This window comes from Gopherus flavomarginatus, chromosome 2 (genome assembly GCF_025201925.1).
Source record: "Gopherus flavomarginatus isolate rGopFla2 chromosome 2, rGopFla2.mat.asm, whole genome shotgun sequence".
Lineage (NCBI taxonomy): Eukaryota > Metazoa > Chordata > Testudines > Testudinidae > Gopherus > Gopherus flavomarginatus.
Window position 1 is genome coordinate 28,728,612 of NC_066618.1, and position 14,271 is coordinate 28,742,882.

The 14,271-nt window shown below is 44.7% G+C and overlaps 1 protein-coding gene across 4 annotated transcripts in view; it reads right to left on the bottom strand.

Moving 5' to 3' along the window:
* The window catches only part of CCNY (cyclin Y), a 231,379-nt gene that overhangs the window by 198,892 nt on the left and 18,216 nt on the right, over positions 1-14,271 (bottom strand). Inside the window, exon 2 of one of the 4 annotated variants that reach the window (XM_050939148.1) lies at positions 6,522-6,720. The exons of the other annotated variants lie outside the window; for them this stretch is intronic. The gene's annotated coding sequence lies outside the window, so the exon portion shown is untranslated. The remainder of the gene's footprint in view (positions 1-6,521; positions 6,721-14,271) is intronic. 4 annotated transcript variants of the gene reach the window in all.

A 14,271-nucleotide genomic window follows, 5' to 3' on the forward strand; every position in this document is an offset into this window, starting at 1 on the left:
ACACAATTAATAGCAACAGCAAAGTCCTTTGGATCACCCATACACCACTGAAACATAGCCACCTCTGAGTTAAAACACAAGCCACTTTATCGCGTAGGACTGCGTTTTCAAATAAAGACGACTTCTCCAGAAGACGACACAGGGTAAATATAAATTAGGCAGAATGTAATCCAGAGAACGGGATTTGCCCAAGGACCTTGGTCTTAGCACTGCTATTCCTTGTATAAAGTGGCATAGAATATAAAAGCTTGTACTTGAGGTCAATAATCAGCTTCTTAAGAGTTCCTCCTGGTGAACTCTATCCACATCCTCCAACTAAAAGGATTTTAAAAATTCATAAAAGCCTTTCCACTTATCCGGCTACCCAATATATGTTAAGACCATCTAGTCTCTGGAAAGGGCTTTTTCACTTGACTCTGTATTGACATGCTTTCCTGTCTGATTTTCTTCTCAGTGTGTCGACCTTCTTCTGCAACACCCACAATAGCATAGCAGAGATTAAATTGTTAATAGAAGTTTTCTGCTTTCAAATTCATCTCTTTTCCCCTTCACAGACAGCCATTAGGTAATGAAATATCTTCTAATAGGAAGATGGCACTTCAGCTCAAGGTCAGAAAGAAAATTAAAAATATATTTTAACACAAATGCTTTTTAAACATCCCTCATCTCCCTCCACTATTTACCCAATAGCCTACTCCATAGGAAAGAGCTGGTGGTCTCAGGACAGTTCCTACTGGGCAAGTATCTACAACACACACATAGACACAATCTGTAGGCAGTCCGAGTAGAGGAGCTAAGGATTGGATGTTCCTGGAGGCTGAATCACCCCAAGAAACAGTTCTTTCAAGTCAAGGTTGAGGCAAACTAACATGGTCTGCAGAAAAGCATGCACCAACACTCCCTATCTGCACCCATTTTGTGGCTGAACAGCCAAGCTCAGTCTCCGAAGCTCTTGATGTAGCACTTCGCATCAGCACTTTAATTATAAGTGAATGTTTCAACTCTTAATTTGTTACACAGCTAGTGTCTCCTGGTGCAATGAGTGTCTATCTTTCAGGATGACAGTTACCATAAAAAAAAAAGAAATGCCTCATGGAAGTCCAAGCCCAATACCCAGAACACCCCAGATTAACCTAAATGAAGTGTGCTAATCCAAGAAAATCTTTAGTTAACTCTGGGATGCAGCAGAAGTCACATCAGGTCACACTGGCTTTTTCTAAACTCTGATTTAAGAATGGGAAGGAGGGAATGCATTCACACCTATGAAACAGAGGCTAAATCTAAAGAGGAGTCCAACCACTCCCTTGGCCAGCAGCAACACCTTGGTAAGCAGCCCAGTTCAGCCACCACCACTGCTTCCAACCACTCTGCTGGAAAGAATGAGAACCCCGTGGTTCCTATCAGAGTGCTATCCTTGGCTCTTACCTGGGGCCTCAATCATCTGGATCATTTTCAAGCCAATAGTAACCTGATAAACATGAAATCCTTGCTCCCTGCCTCCTCCAGGACTCTGACTGCAGGGAAGGGAACATTATCTCTGTGTGTTTTCCCTCCCTCCTACACCACAATCTCCAGTTATTATCCTGTGTTTACACTATTTTGCCTTTCCCTGGACTCCTATTCACTGGAAGGGACAGCGAGTTGCCTCTTCTATTCCTCTCCCCACCCCAATATTCATTTGGGTCTTCCTGAACTACCAAGGAGAATCTTTACTTGACTGATGGCACCACGAATCTAACATACAGGCTTTGTATAGAAACAGTGCACATGGGGAGAAAAGTATGTAACTGGTGAGAAAAAACAGCATACGTCTTGCCCAACATTTTATTTGTTAAAGCCATCCCCAGTACCTTTCCGAGAGCTTTCCATCCAAATGCTAATGCCTGTGTGCCATGTGTTTATTTATAAATTTACCACCACCGAGTTTCCCCAGTCTCTGTTATTCATACTCTTGCTACAGTGTCAAAAGGAAACCCCATTTTAATGCTTTGTTTCCCTTCATTTCTGTAAAAGTCTTCCTTAATATAGGCGACAAGCCACTTCCCAGCAATTATTAAAAAAAAAAAAAAAAAGTTTTTCCCCTCCTTGACAGGAGAAGATAAAACAGCAGTTTTGCCTTTTCTGAAAGTCAATGCCCTATCTCATTATTATGTTAATACTCTATCCAGACCTGAAAACCTGGACTACTCTATGCAGTGGAAAATCCATGATCCACAGGAGGACTTGGGGGGAAGGGGGGGTGAAAACAGGGATTTGAGGTATGTTCTAGGTGTACTTTCTAGGGAAAGAAACAAAACTTGGAACTCTGAAAGATGATTTTGTCCCTATGGAAAACTATTAAAAAAGGGCCAAAATGTCCTTATCCTGAGTTTCTGGCTATTAGGAACGTGACTGTAAGTGATGTTGTAAGTGATAATGAGGTATAGTTACACTAGGCCCGAAAGAGAAAAGCTCAAAACTACTTAACATGAAATTCACATTCTGAGGAGTGAAGATGCTGCTCTTGGTTTGTTTATCACTACAAGCGACCCTAAGAAAGCCTATAGTTGTGCATTCCTGTTTCACTTGAGTTTCTCTACCTGTCGTCCTTCACGCTTTGACAGAGCTCATGAGTTGTTCAATGGATTAAGGACCCAGCAGCAGTGGGACACGTGGTTATGTTGCTCATTGACTCCTTTGGGGCTCTTTCTTTACTCCATTCTTGTTGGTCTTCTCTTCTTTTTACAGAGCAGCTGGGAAGACAGGACTGCACAGCTCTCAGAGGCAGCAGGAGAAAAGCAAAAAAAAAAATCTCCGTGGCTACAGCTCTATTTAATTTATGAGTTCACATTAGGAATTCGTATGTGTTGAGAGTCACCAATCAAATCCCAGAGTACTTAGTGTTCTGTAAATAAAGATGTGGTGCTTTCTAAATAGTGATGTCTTCTAGCTGATAACACTGAGATCATTTGTTTGAATATAAAACAAGTAATTTTACTATAGACTCTAGGCTTTATCTCTAGCTCTCTGAAGTGCAGTCACAACTAAGAATCCTGGATAACTAGTGAAACTAGGAATTGCCTATTTTGACATGATGTTTGCACTTCATTGCATTTTCCTTCCCATTGGGGAAAAAACTTGGGGTATGATCTGGGAGAAAAGCAGCTGTATATTCAATTATAAAACAAACTAAGGCTATGGCTACACTATGAGGCTTTTAACGACACAGCTATGCCGCTAAAAGGCATGCAGTGTAGCTGCTGTTTGTCAGCAGGAGAGAGAGCTCTCCTACCAACCAAAAGCTTCCACCCCACAACAAGCAGCAGTGGCTTTGTTGGCAGAAGAAAGCACCGTTCACAATGGTGCTTTTCGTTGGTAAAACTTTTGTTGACCCGGGGGGGTTGTTTTTAACACCCCTGAACGACAAAAGTTTTGCCGACCAAGTGCCAGTTTAGACAAACTTTTCAGAGTAAAAGCACAGGAACGGCAAAAGTCACAACTTAGGGGAAAGGAACTGAGAAAACATCCTGGAAAGTGTATTGTACTGTTAGTCTATTGTTTTAAAACACTACATTTCCTTTAGCAACCTATTGAAGAAATTTCTTTTTCGTTGTAACCTCAGTTTATCCTGCACAAAGAATTCCATGCTAATTAGAGGACATACTTCACCATTTCTACTGAACAGTTTAAAACAACAAGACAGCTCCTCAGGTGGCGTAAATCAATTTAGTCTATGAAAGCCCTACCCTCAGCTTCAAGTCATTTCTGCATTTGTTTACTTATCTGTAACATAGTTTTTGAATGCCACATCTGATCAATTCCAGAATTTCAGGGAATGCTCAAGGCACCGATGCAGAGAACCCTGTGGATTTGGTGGTGGGGAGGTAGAAAAACAAAAGAGGAGAAAAAGAGGACAAACATGCCAACTCACGTGAATTTATTGCGAGAGACGTCATTCCTAAGTACAATTAAGCCTTAACTCATGATCTCACAAGAGAGTTATCAAATCTCAGGAATTTTTTTTCAGCCCCATGAGGAGGGGCTCCGACTGTCAGCCCCCCACTTCAGGGCTCCTGTTGTCAGCTGCTACCCTTCCAGCCTGGGATGTGGGAAAGAGGACCCTACTGTAGCCCACCCCCTGCCCCCCCACTCCAGGGCCTGAGGAGGATGAAGTACTCTGAAAGGAGCAGAGGTGAGGCTGGGAGAGCTGAACTATGTCCTGGTGGCTGCAGGGGGACTGAAGTGAGGAGGATGAGGCAGGGCTGTACTGATGGTGGGTTCTGAGCTGGTAGGGGTTGATGGGGGCTGGAAGACTGGACAAAATTCATTGCTGGGCAGGAGACAGGTAAATGTGAGGGGGAGAGCTCTGGCAGCTGGGGCTAAAATCACCCTACCCAGCCCACATGGGAGAGTAGGCAACACTGTCACATGCACACACCCTGGGGATGGGCAGGGGGAGTTCAAAAAATCAATCAATCAAGAGACTGACCTGAAGTACGTAATCCATTTTTTTTTTTACGTATAATTTGGGTGGGTCCGACTCATGATTTTTGATCTCTGGAAGCTGGCAATACTGTGAAGGACACATGGAGCCCCTGCCATCTGTTTAGTACAGTTACAAGCACCTCTGCAATCAACTATAGAACTGGTTACTGCATCCCTGAATACCTTTCAGCATAACACCTCTGCTCATCCTCCCTGAATGACTTCTCTCCCAGATACATCACAATGGGGGGACAGGAGAAGCAATGTGGGCACCCACTCAGTTCCTTGCATGGGGTGCGGGGAGGGGTAACAGAATGAGGGACCAGGTGACACTGCACTCCTAGCATGGTGGGGGGAAAGGGGGAAAATGGAGAGTACATCGAGTTCTGGGGAACACTGGTATGGGAGGCACACAGAACCCCTGGGAGAGAATAGGGGGCAGTTGCAGGGAATCATCCCTAAAACAGAGGGGCATGGGAGGGTGGGACAGAGATCTCATGGGGTAGAAGAGAGGAATACAAGGAGCTGCTGGTGCGTGCAGTATGCTCAGCATACTGAAGCTATGAGCCATGTGACCTCCTGCTTCACAACAGCTGAATAGAATATCTGGCCCTACAAGTTTTAAGTGAGCATTATTGCTGGTGAAAAGTGCTTAAACAAATGAACCCAGGGAGGGTGAAATTCCAACAAAACAAAGGTAGCATGAGCAATAGCAATACAAGCGCCTCTGTGTTTCCCCACCAACAAGCCTCAAACCTAAAGATCAACCCTCGAAGGGCACTTCCTAATAATAGTTGTTAATTTCCCTTCAGTTTTGTTTGAATGAGAAGATTCACAAATACACTAAGAAGAATTCAGGAGTTCTATTGTATAGTCAGTGCAAGAGATGGAAGAATAAAGTGCTTTTGATTTTTACAAATATTGCTATTATCATGCAAAATGCATTTAGCAACAGTTATGAACAACCAAGGTCTATTTTTAAAATTAGTTTACAGTATCAAGATGCCCTTTAAAAAAGATTTTCATGCTAGAGACGGGCAAAGGAGAATAAATATTGACTTGAAATTGAGTCTTGTTTCCAAGATCCAAATGTAGTATGTGCCAAAAAAGCTCATGTCAGAATCTCCTCTGGCTTTCATTCTAAATGCTGCCTGGCCTTTTTCTTCAGCTTCCATTTTCCTAATAGGAAGAGAGTAAGCAATTTTGCAACTCTCCTTTTACTGCAGCTTGAGTTTTATTTTTTTTTTTAAATCAGCAAAATCACCGAAGCCTGAAAATCTCACACACACCCTGCAAAAGGGGTAAGTATGACAACAGCAGTATCATAAGACTAAATAAAATAATACAACTCATCCACAGGTAATTCCCGACCCTCGATAGTTTGCTGGGTCAACACCCTGCACATTAAGGTAATAATGAACCCTCTCAACCAAAGTAACAGGAAATATTGAACACAGACATTATATCTACACTGCAATCTTAAGTCGACCTAGATAGTGTCCGCACTCCTCTCCTTCTGTCGGTGGTGTGCATCCTTCCCAGAAGCGCTTCCACTGACTGAAGAGGAGCAGTGCAGGGGGCTGAGAGCCAAGCCTCTCAATTCCGCACAGCTCCCCCCGGGCTTCTTGCCTCCCTGCTAAGCCATCCAGGGCTTCTTGCCTCCGGTGGGAAGACCAACACCCAGAGTCCAACCGGCTGCTGTGCTACTTGTGGGAAACCAAGAGCCCGGGGGGAGGAACCGGGCTCGGAGCCTCAGCACCGCCAGGCTCCCTGCAAGGAGCCTGGCCAGCAGCCAGCTGGGAAGCTAGGCTTTGTCAATTTCACAGCCTCAGCAGAGCCCAAACGTCTGCACAGTAAAGTTATAGCCCCACAGCCTGAGCCCCACAAGCACAAGTCAGCTGACCTGAGCCAACTGCAGCCATGCACAGGTCTTTTATTCCAGTGGGGATGTACCCGATGAGACAGTACTGGTCAGCATGATAAGCAGTGGCCACACCATGGCATCAAGTGTTTTTTAGACTTCATGGCCAAGGAGAGCTTAAGAAACTGTTACTAACCTGTTCCATAACTGCTGCTGTTCGAGACGTGTTTCACCTGTCCATGCCGCTTCGTGTGTGTTCATGTCCAGTGCACAGTAGTCAGAGATTTTACCTCATCAGGGCAACACATGAACACTGCTACCTCGTGCTGCTGCGTGACAGTATTAAAGGCAGAGCTGCATCCAGCTTCCCTCAACTCCTTCTGACTGAGCAGACTCTGATAAAGAAGGGAAGCAGGGTAGGTCATGGAATGGACACATGCAACACATTTCTAAGAACAACAGTTACTGAACAGGTTAGTAACCATTTCTTCTGCGCGTCATTACACATGTCCGTTCCACTTCAGTGACTCACAAGCAGTTTCATCTGGAGGTGGGATTGGAGTCTACCTGAACAAGGATTAGAGGCCCACAAATGCAAATCTGGCATCATCTCTAGATTGCCAAGAGATGGCATAATGTAAGGCAAAAGTATGCTCTGAAGACTACGTCGCCACCTTACAAGTATGTAGGATTGGCACTTAAGCTAGAAAGGCCACAGACACAGCCTTGCTACATGCAATTACCCCATTTGGTGGAAGTATGTTGGCCAAGCGTATTCAGGAGGATATCCAAGATGAGATCCTTTGAGAAGAGACTGGGAGTCCCTGCATCCTAACTGCAACTGCCACAAATAATTGTGAGGTTGATCTAACCACCTTAATCCTGTGCAAGTGGAATGCTAGTGCTCTCCTGTCATCCTAAGCATGGACTCTCTCCTCATCCTTATGAGCATGAGGCTTTGGGAAGAAAGAAGGCTAGTATATTGCCTGTTTGAAGTGGAATTGAGACACAACTTCTGTCAGACACTTCAGATGAGGATGCTGGTAAATCTTGTCACTGAAGACTGTATATGGAGGTCCAGACATTAGAGCACAAAGTTAACGCATTCTCCTGGCTAAACTGATTGCCATCAAAAAGGCTACCCTCACTGAAAGATGTAGCAAGGAACAGGTAGCTAGCGGTTCAAAGGGAACACCCATTAGTTTTGACATTATGCTTAAATCCTATGGGTGGGGGGGAGAAGAACAGGATTCTCCACCAGAGGGACTAACAGTTACAGACACTACAAAATGTGATCAACAGAATCGGAAAAGAAACAGAACAATTATCAGAGTGCAGCCTTTTATTTTATTTAAAGTGAATTTCGTAACGTTGTATTACACCACCACGGGTTTGGCTCTGGTAGCTACAGTTTCAAGCTCAGAGTGAAAGTCACCTCTGCTACCCGCTTTAGATTCAGAACCTCTAGGAACACATAAAGACCAAGGATAGTGACCACACACACATTCACAAGTAGAAGGTCTAGTCTGTTTCACGAGTTTTATTAAAGTTACAATTAAAGTTATGATTACCCAAGCATGTAGAAATTCTATAAAGACTAATGAACAAGTATAATCATACTCACATCCTTAACGTCTTAGGGTTTGATGGATGCCTTGCCAATTGATCATCAGTAGAGGGATAGTTCCTGCTGGAGTTTTCCCATAGGGAACTTGTTTTACCCAATCTGGTAGCCCTCTTATCTTGTAATTTTGACTACACTACACTCAAGGAATTTGCATGAAGGTGTCCACCCTCTTTTTCCTTATTTGTATTGTGTTGCCCAAGAATATTGAGATGCACATTTTTCATCAGTTAGCTGTAGTTTCTTTTATTCTCATTAGCAATTATGCACGTAGTGCGCCCTGCAACTAGGGCAAGTGTTAGAAAAATGTGACTACCGAGCGTCTTCTAATCAAAAATTAATCTTGCAGTTAATTTTTCACAATACCACCCACTGGCACATCTTTTCCCATTATCTTGTGGCATAGGGTCATTCTTTGGTCATTTACATCAAGCATTTCTTAAGCCTATGACCTAGTACGGCTAAGCTGACATTTTACAGGCCTCAGCATTTCAGCGTGGCTTACTTAGAAAACTAATCCATTCTAAATACTAATCATTTTATGCTTCTATGATCCTACAGTTTAAATCTGTTTAGCATACAGTGATTATGACATGACATGTTAGTTAATCAAAACATCAGACAATAAATGAATGATAAAATGAATCAATTGGCCACAGGAGGACAGAAAGCCAAGATAGCTGCTAGACATACCTTGATGGCCAGGACTTTTTGTTTTATGAATTACAGATATTCCAGAAAATGATTTATTAGAGCCCTGACTGGGAAAGCGTACACAATGCCTGTACTCAACCCACTATGATGTGGGTGGAAGGCAAGGTGCAGTCTGCCACCATACTTCAGCGGGCTCCAGGAGAGCCTCATTAATTGGAAGTGCCAGCCGAGATGGTCCTACAGTGGCCAAAATGTCACTACGTCTGTGGAACAACTTGCAAACCTCTTCCACCTGGCTATTCAAGGCAGAAGCCACTCTCTTTGAAAAGGTCTTGATGGGCCTTACAGCTACCATACAAAGCCTTCTGACTCCACTGCCTTAGTTTCATCCTCTTCTTCACCTGACAAGAGCTGCACAGTGGAGCCTCCTCTGGCACTTGCAGGGCAACACCCTCCTATTCGATACTGAGCCCGGCCTCCAACTCTACTTGGTGGGATGGGTCTTGATACCTACTCAAAGAAGCAGAATCAGGAGGGCATAGAGACAACCTGGAGGCAGGCGGAAACTCCCAAGGATTCCAAAACAGCCACTGGAATAAGGCCCTAGAGCCCAGTTCCTTCCAGGCCATGGATCTTCACTGGCTTGACAAGACGGGCCTCTCCAGAGGTTACCAGTAGCAGTAAGCGCTTGGAGGGGAATGTTGAGGTATGAGATGCAACTGAAAGACACATGAGCCAGCCAACCTGCAAGTCCGAAAATTAATCAGGTCATTCGGGGGGGGAGGCGGGGAGACAACTATTCCTGTCGGTGCTGGTTATCAGCGCTGAGACCCCGGAGAAGACAGCACCAGAGAGATCACTGACCGCTTCCCTCTGGACAGCACTGAATAATGAAGCTCTCAGTTCTGGAGGCACCCATGGTATCACATGCTGGGTCACAGTGGTCTGCAATGCTTTACCCACAGTCAGAGGTTCCATGCAAGAGTACTCCTGAACTGCTGGCAAAACTGCTACCAATAGACTCAATAAGTCCCATGCCAAAGCACAAGATTCCAGAGTTGATGGCACTGGGGTAGCCTCCTGCCAGTAGGACACCACAGACAGCACCACTGAGCTCAAACAATGCTACTTCAGTTCCCTCTCCCAACAGTGCCTGTGCCAACGCCAGAGTCAACAGATCTGCCCAAGTGGATGACTTCCTTGAGGAATGCCTTGAATTCAAGTGCACTCAGCTTCTGGGCACGAAAGGTCAGCAAGCTTGCAGACAGATGGAGTTCCCTCTCCCAAATGCTCAATCCTTCAAGAGTAACTTGAAGTGTTTCTTCCTCAGTGCCTGGGAAGAAGACTGGTGCCAGGAGTCCACCAATGCAGGAGTAATGCTCCTGACTGAATCACATGTGTTTGGCAGCCCTTCAGAGTGGGAAGGCTCAGAGAGGGCGCAGAACTGCCTGCCTCAGTAGAAATTTAAGTCTGCTCACCCTGCCTCTTTGGTCCTTGGTTTAAAGTCTCTACAAACTTGACACAGACTCCAAATTTGTGACTCTCCAAGACACATCAGGCACATGGAATGAGAGTCACTTACTAGCAGCGTCTTTCACAGGAAAGACAGGCTTGAAGCCTTGTGACCGAGGCATGCTCCAGCCCCAGTACCAGAACCCACCAAAGGAACTAACATGTATAACACTCTAAAAGGAAAACGTAATGCTAAAATCTACCTAATACTAAAACTACAGCTAAATGAGTACCAACTAGTACAAAATAGACAAATTGGGAAAGCTTGTGAAGGCAAAACAGGATGCTCCAACAATTGTTACGGGCAGTATGGAGGAACTAAGGAGGCATCTGGAGGCAGCTTTGTCTTTTATACCATCATGAGGCAGTAAAGGGCACAAGCCTCGCCCTGATGAGTACTGCTGAGGAAAAAACAGTCTGACAACAGCATACTAGGTGCACGCATACCTGAAGTAGAATGGACATGTGCAACCACTCGAAGAAGGGAAAGTTTTAATGGGACTTAAAATGTGCTGAAACTCAAGATGCTTTTCCAAATCAGGGCCTGGATCTGTATCAATCTCAGCTATATGCACACAAGCAACATTATGACTGTGTTCTTTAAAGTTGATGTACACATCTTGTGGGAGAACCAACCAACCCATGGTTCTAATTTACGTTTGCAGACCAATCTAACTAAATTTCTCCGTGCTTCCAGTTATTTCACTGCAACAACCTCAAATGTAGACAATAACATCAAGCGCTACTTTAATATCAATGGTATTTGCTGCCAATCTCATTTAGGTAACACAGTTATAAAGTATAGGAAATGTCAATTTTACAACTAGATCACGAATGAAACAGAAAACTAAACTAAAAAGCAGAATGAGGTCAATGGGACTACTTACGATCTTCATTTTACACACGCTCACCTGCTTAGCATCTTGCAGGAAAGAGCAGACAATGGTTTAAGCCAACATTATCCCCACACATGCCCTGATTCGGCAAAGCACTTCAGAATGTGATTAAGTTCCACTCTTCACTGAGGGTACATCTACACTACAGGATTATTCCGATTTTAGATAAATCGGTTTTATAAAACAGATTGTGTCAAGTCGAGTGCACACGGCCACACTAAGCACATTAATTCGGCAGTGTGCGTCCATGGTCCCAGGCTAGCGGTGATTTCCGGAGCGTTGCACTGTGGGTAACTATTCCGTAGCTATCCCATAGTTCCCGCAGTCTCCCCGCCCCTTAGAATTCTGGGTTGAGAGCCCAGTGGCTGATGGGGCAAAAATCATTGTCACGGGTGGTTCTGGGTAAATGTCGTCAGTCATTCCTTCCTCCGGGAAAGCAACGGCAGACAATAATTTCACGCCCTTTTTCCCTGGATTGCCCTGGCAGACGCCATAGCACGGCAACCATGGAGCTCGTTCAGCATTTTTTTCTTTGTTTTTGTTTTTTTTACAGTCACCGTATGTGTACTGGATGCCGCGGACAGAGGTGATACTCCAGCGCTACACAGCAGCATTCATTTGCTTTGCATGATAGCAGAGACAGTTACCAGTCGTTCTGTACCATCTGCTGCCAGTGTAATTTGGCAATGAGATGACAGTTATCTGTCCTTCTGTACTGTCTGCTGCTATCATGGGTACCCCTGGCTGAGATCAGCCGGGGGCGCAAAGGCAAAACTGGGAATGACTCCTCGAGTCAATCCCTCCTTTATGGTTTCTAAAAATAGAGTCAGTCCTGCCTAGAATATGGGCAAGTGTACTAGAGAAGCAGTGTATCAGAGAGCACAGCTGCTCCGTGTCAGATCCCACAGAAATTATGAGCTACATGCCATTTACAGGGGGGTGCCCCTGCAACAACCCCACCTGTTGCTTCCCTCCTCCTCCAACCTTCCTGGGCTACCGTGGCAGTGTCCCCTCCATTTGTGTCATGAAGTTATAAAGAATGCAGGAATAACAAACAGTGACTTGTTAGTGAGATAAAATGAGGGGGAGGCAGCCTCCCCGTGCTATGACCGTCCAGGCAGGACATTAAGCGGTGCGGGGAGAGGAGCCCAGCATGCCGCTGCTATGATAGTCCAGGCAGGACAAAATCTTTTCTTTACACAGGAAAGGGAGAGGGCTGATGGAGCTCAGCCCCCAGGGGCTATGATTAAGACGGTTACCAGCCGTTCTGTACCATCTACTGGGAATGACCAAAAATCATTCCTATTTTCACCCAGGCGCCCCCGGCCAGCCTCACCTGAAGCCAGCCAGGAGCACTCATGGGTTGATAAGAAGGACGGTTACCAGTCTTACTGCACAGTCTGCCACCAGGGAGGGGAGAGGAGCAGATACTGCTCTCCACTGCTGCAGCATCGCGTCTACCAGCAGCATTCCGTAGACACAGGGTGACATGGAAAGAAGTCAAGAAACAATTTCTTTCCCTTTTCTTTCACATGGGGGAGGGGAAGGAGTAAATTGATGAGCTATTCCCTGAACCACACCGGACAATGTGTTTGAACCTACAGGCATTGGGATCTCAGCCAAGAATGCAAATACTTTCAGAGACTGCTGGGGACTGTGGGATAGCTGGAGTCCTCAGTACCCCCTCCCTCCCTCCGTAAGCGTCCATCTGAGTCTCTGGCTTCCCATTACGCTTGCACACAGCACTGTAGCCTGTAGATTTTTTTTCAAATGCTTGGCTTTCGTCTTCGTAACGGAGCTTTGATAGAACAGATTTGTTTCCCCATACAGCGATCAGAATTCAGTATCTCCCATACGGTCCATGCTGGAGCTCTTTTGGATTTGGGACTGCATCGCCACCCGTGCTGATCAGAGCTCCACGCTGGGCAAACAGGAAATGAAAATCAAAATTTCGTGGGGCTTTTCCTGTTTACCTGGCCACTGCGTCCGAATTGAGACTGCGGTCCAGAGCAGTCACAGTGGTGCACTGTGGGATACCACCGAGAGGCCAATACCGTTGATTTGTGGCCACACTAACCCTAATCCGATATGGTAATACCGATTTTAGCGCTACTCTTCTCGTCAGGGAGAAGTACAGAAACCGATTTAAAGAGCCCTTTATATCACTATAAAGGGCCTCGTAGTGTGGACAGGTACAGCGTTAAATCGGTTTAACACTGCTAAAATCGGTTTAAACGCGTAGTGTAGACCAAGCCTGAGAGTTAAGCACAGAGTGAAGTGCTTTAGGGCGTAAGCATATGTTTAAGTGCTTTGCATAATGGAATGGACTTGAGTACATGGTTATGTGTATTGCTGATTTGAGGACTTGCACACCAAATTATTTCTTGCACCATTTTCGTACTGAGATCATGGTCTGAGATAATGCAGTTAGCAAACACTAAGTGTCATAAATTATTCCCACTGTACCTGCACTGACTGCTTCACCAAGATGTAAGAAAGTTTAAAAACCCATCCCTAAAACTGGCACAGGCCGAGGAAGGTCTGCACATACTCTTGCAGTGTGGGCAACTTTTACTAGTTTTTGTCAAGTAAATAAGACAGGCCAAGCTATATAGCTGACTATACTATCAAAGTTTGGCAAGTGTGCTAACTCAATATGTGGTATTCCCTCTAGCGTTTGATTAGCACAGTATGATTACACAGAACAAGTTGCTTGTAGGGATGACAGGATCAACAGAACATTGTAACAGCAGGCAGGCATAAGCAACAGCACAATATCAGCAACTTTCCACAATAATGTTATTTTAAACATACTCATGTAAGTTTCCTCCCTTTAGGAGGAAGAAGGGGACAAAAGAATAACTTCCCCATCTCAGCAATGTAACCTGTTTTTCAATATAACTGACAAATGGATCAGTTTTGGGTCCCAATAGGGAAATGAGATTTCTCATTTACATTGAGAGAAATGTAAAAATATGTAGCAAGAGAAGATTTACAGCTGGAGGTATTAAAGTTTGGCAGAGCACCAGTAACAGTGACAGAAATTGAGACATTTGTTCTATGAATTGCAGGTCTTAACATTGTTACTAAGGGACTGAATCTGCTTGCAACTTTGTAACAAGATGAAAGCAGCCTACACAGCTCAATACTTTTTAAAGCAAGGGGAAAAAGCAACTAAACTCCATTTAAAAGCATAGCAACTAAATGGATTACTCACATACGTTACCAGAGAAAGTGTATGCTCAAAATACAAATACTAT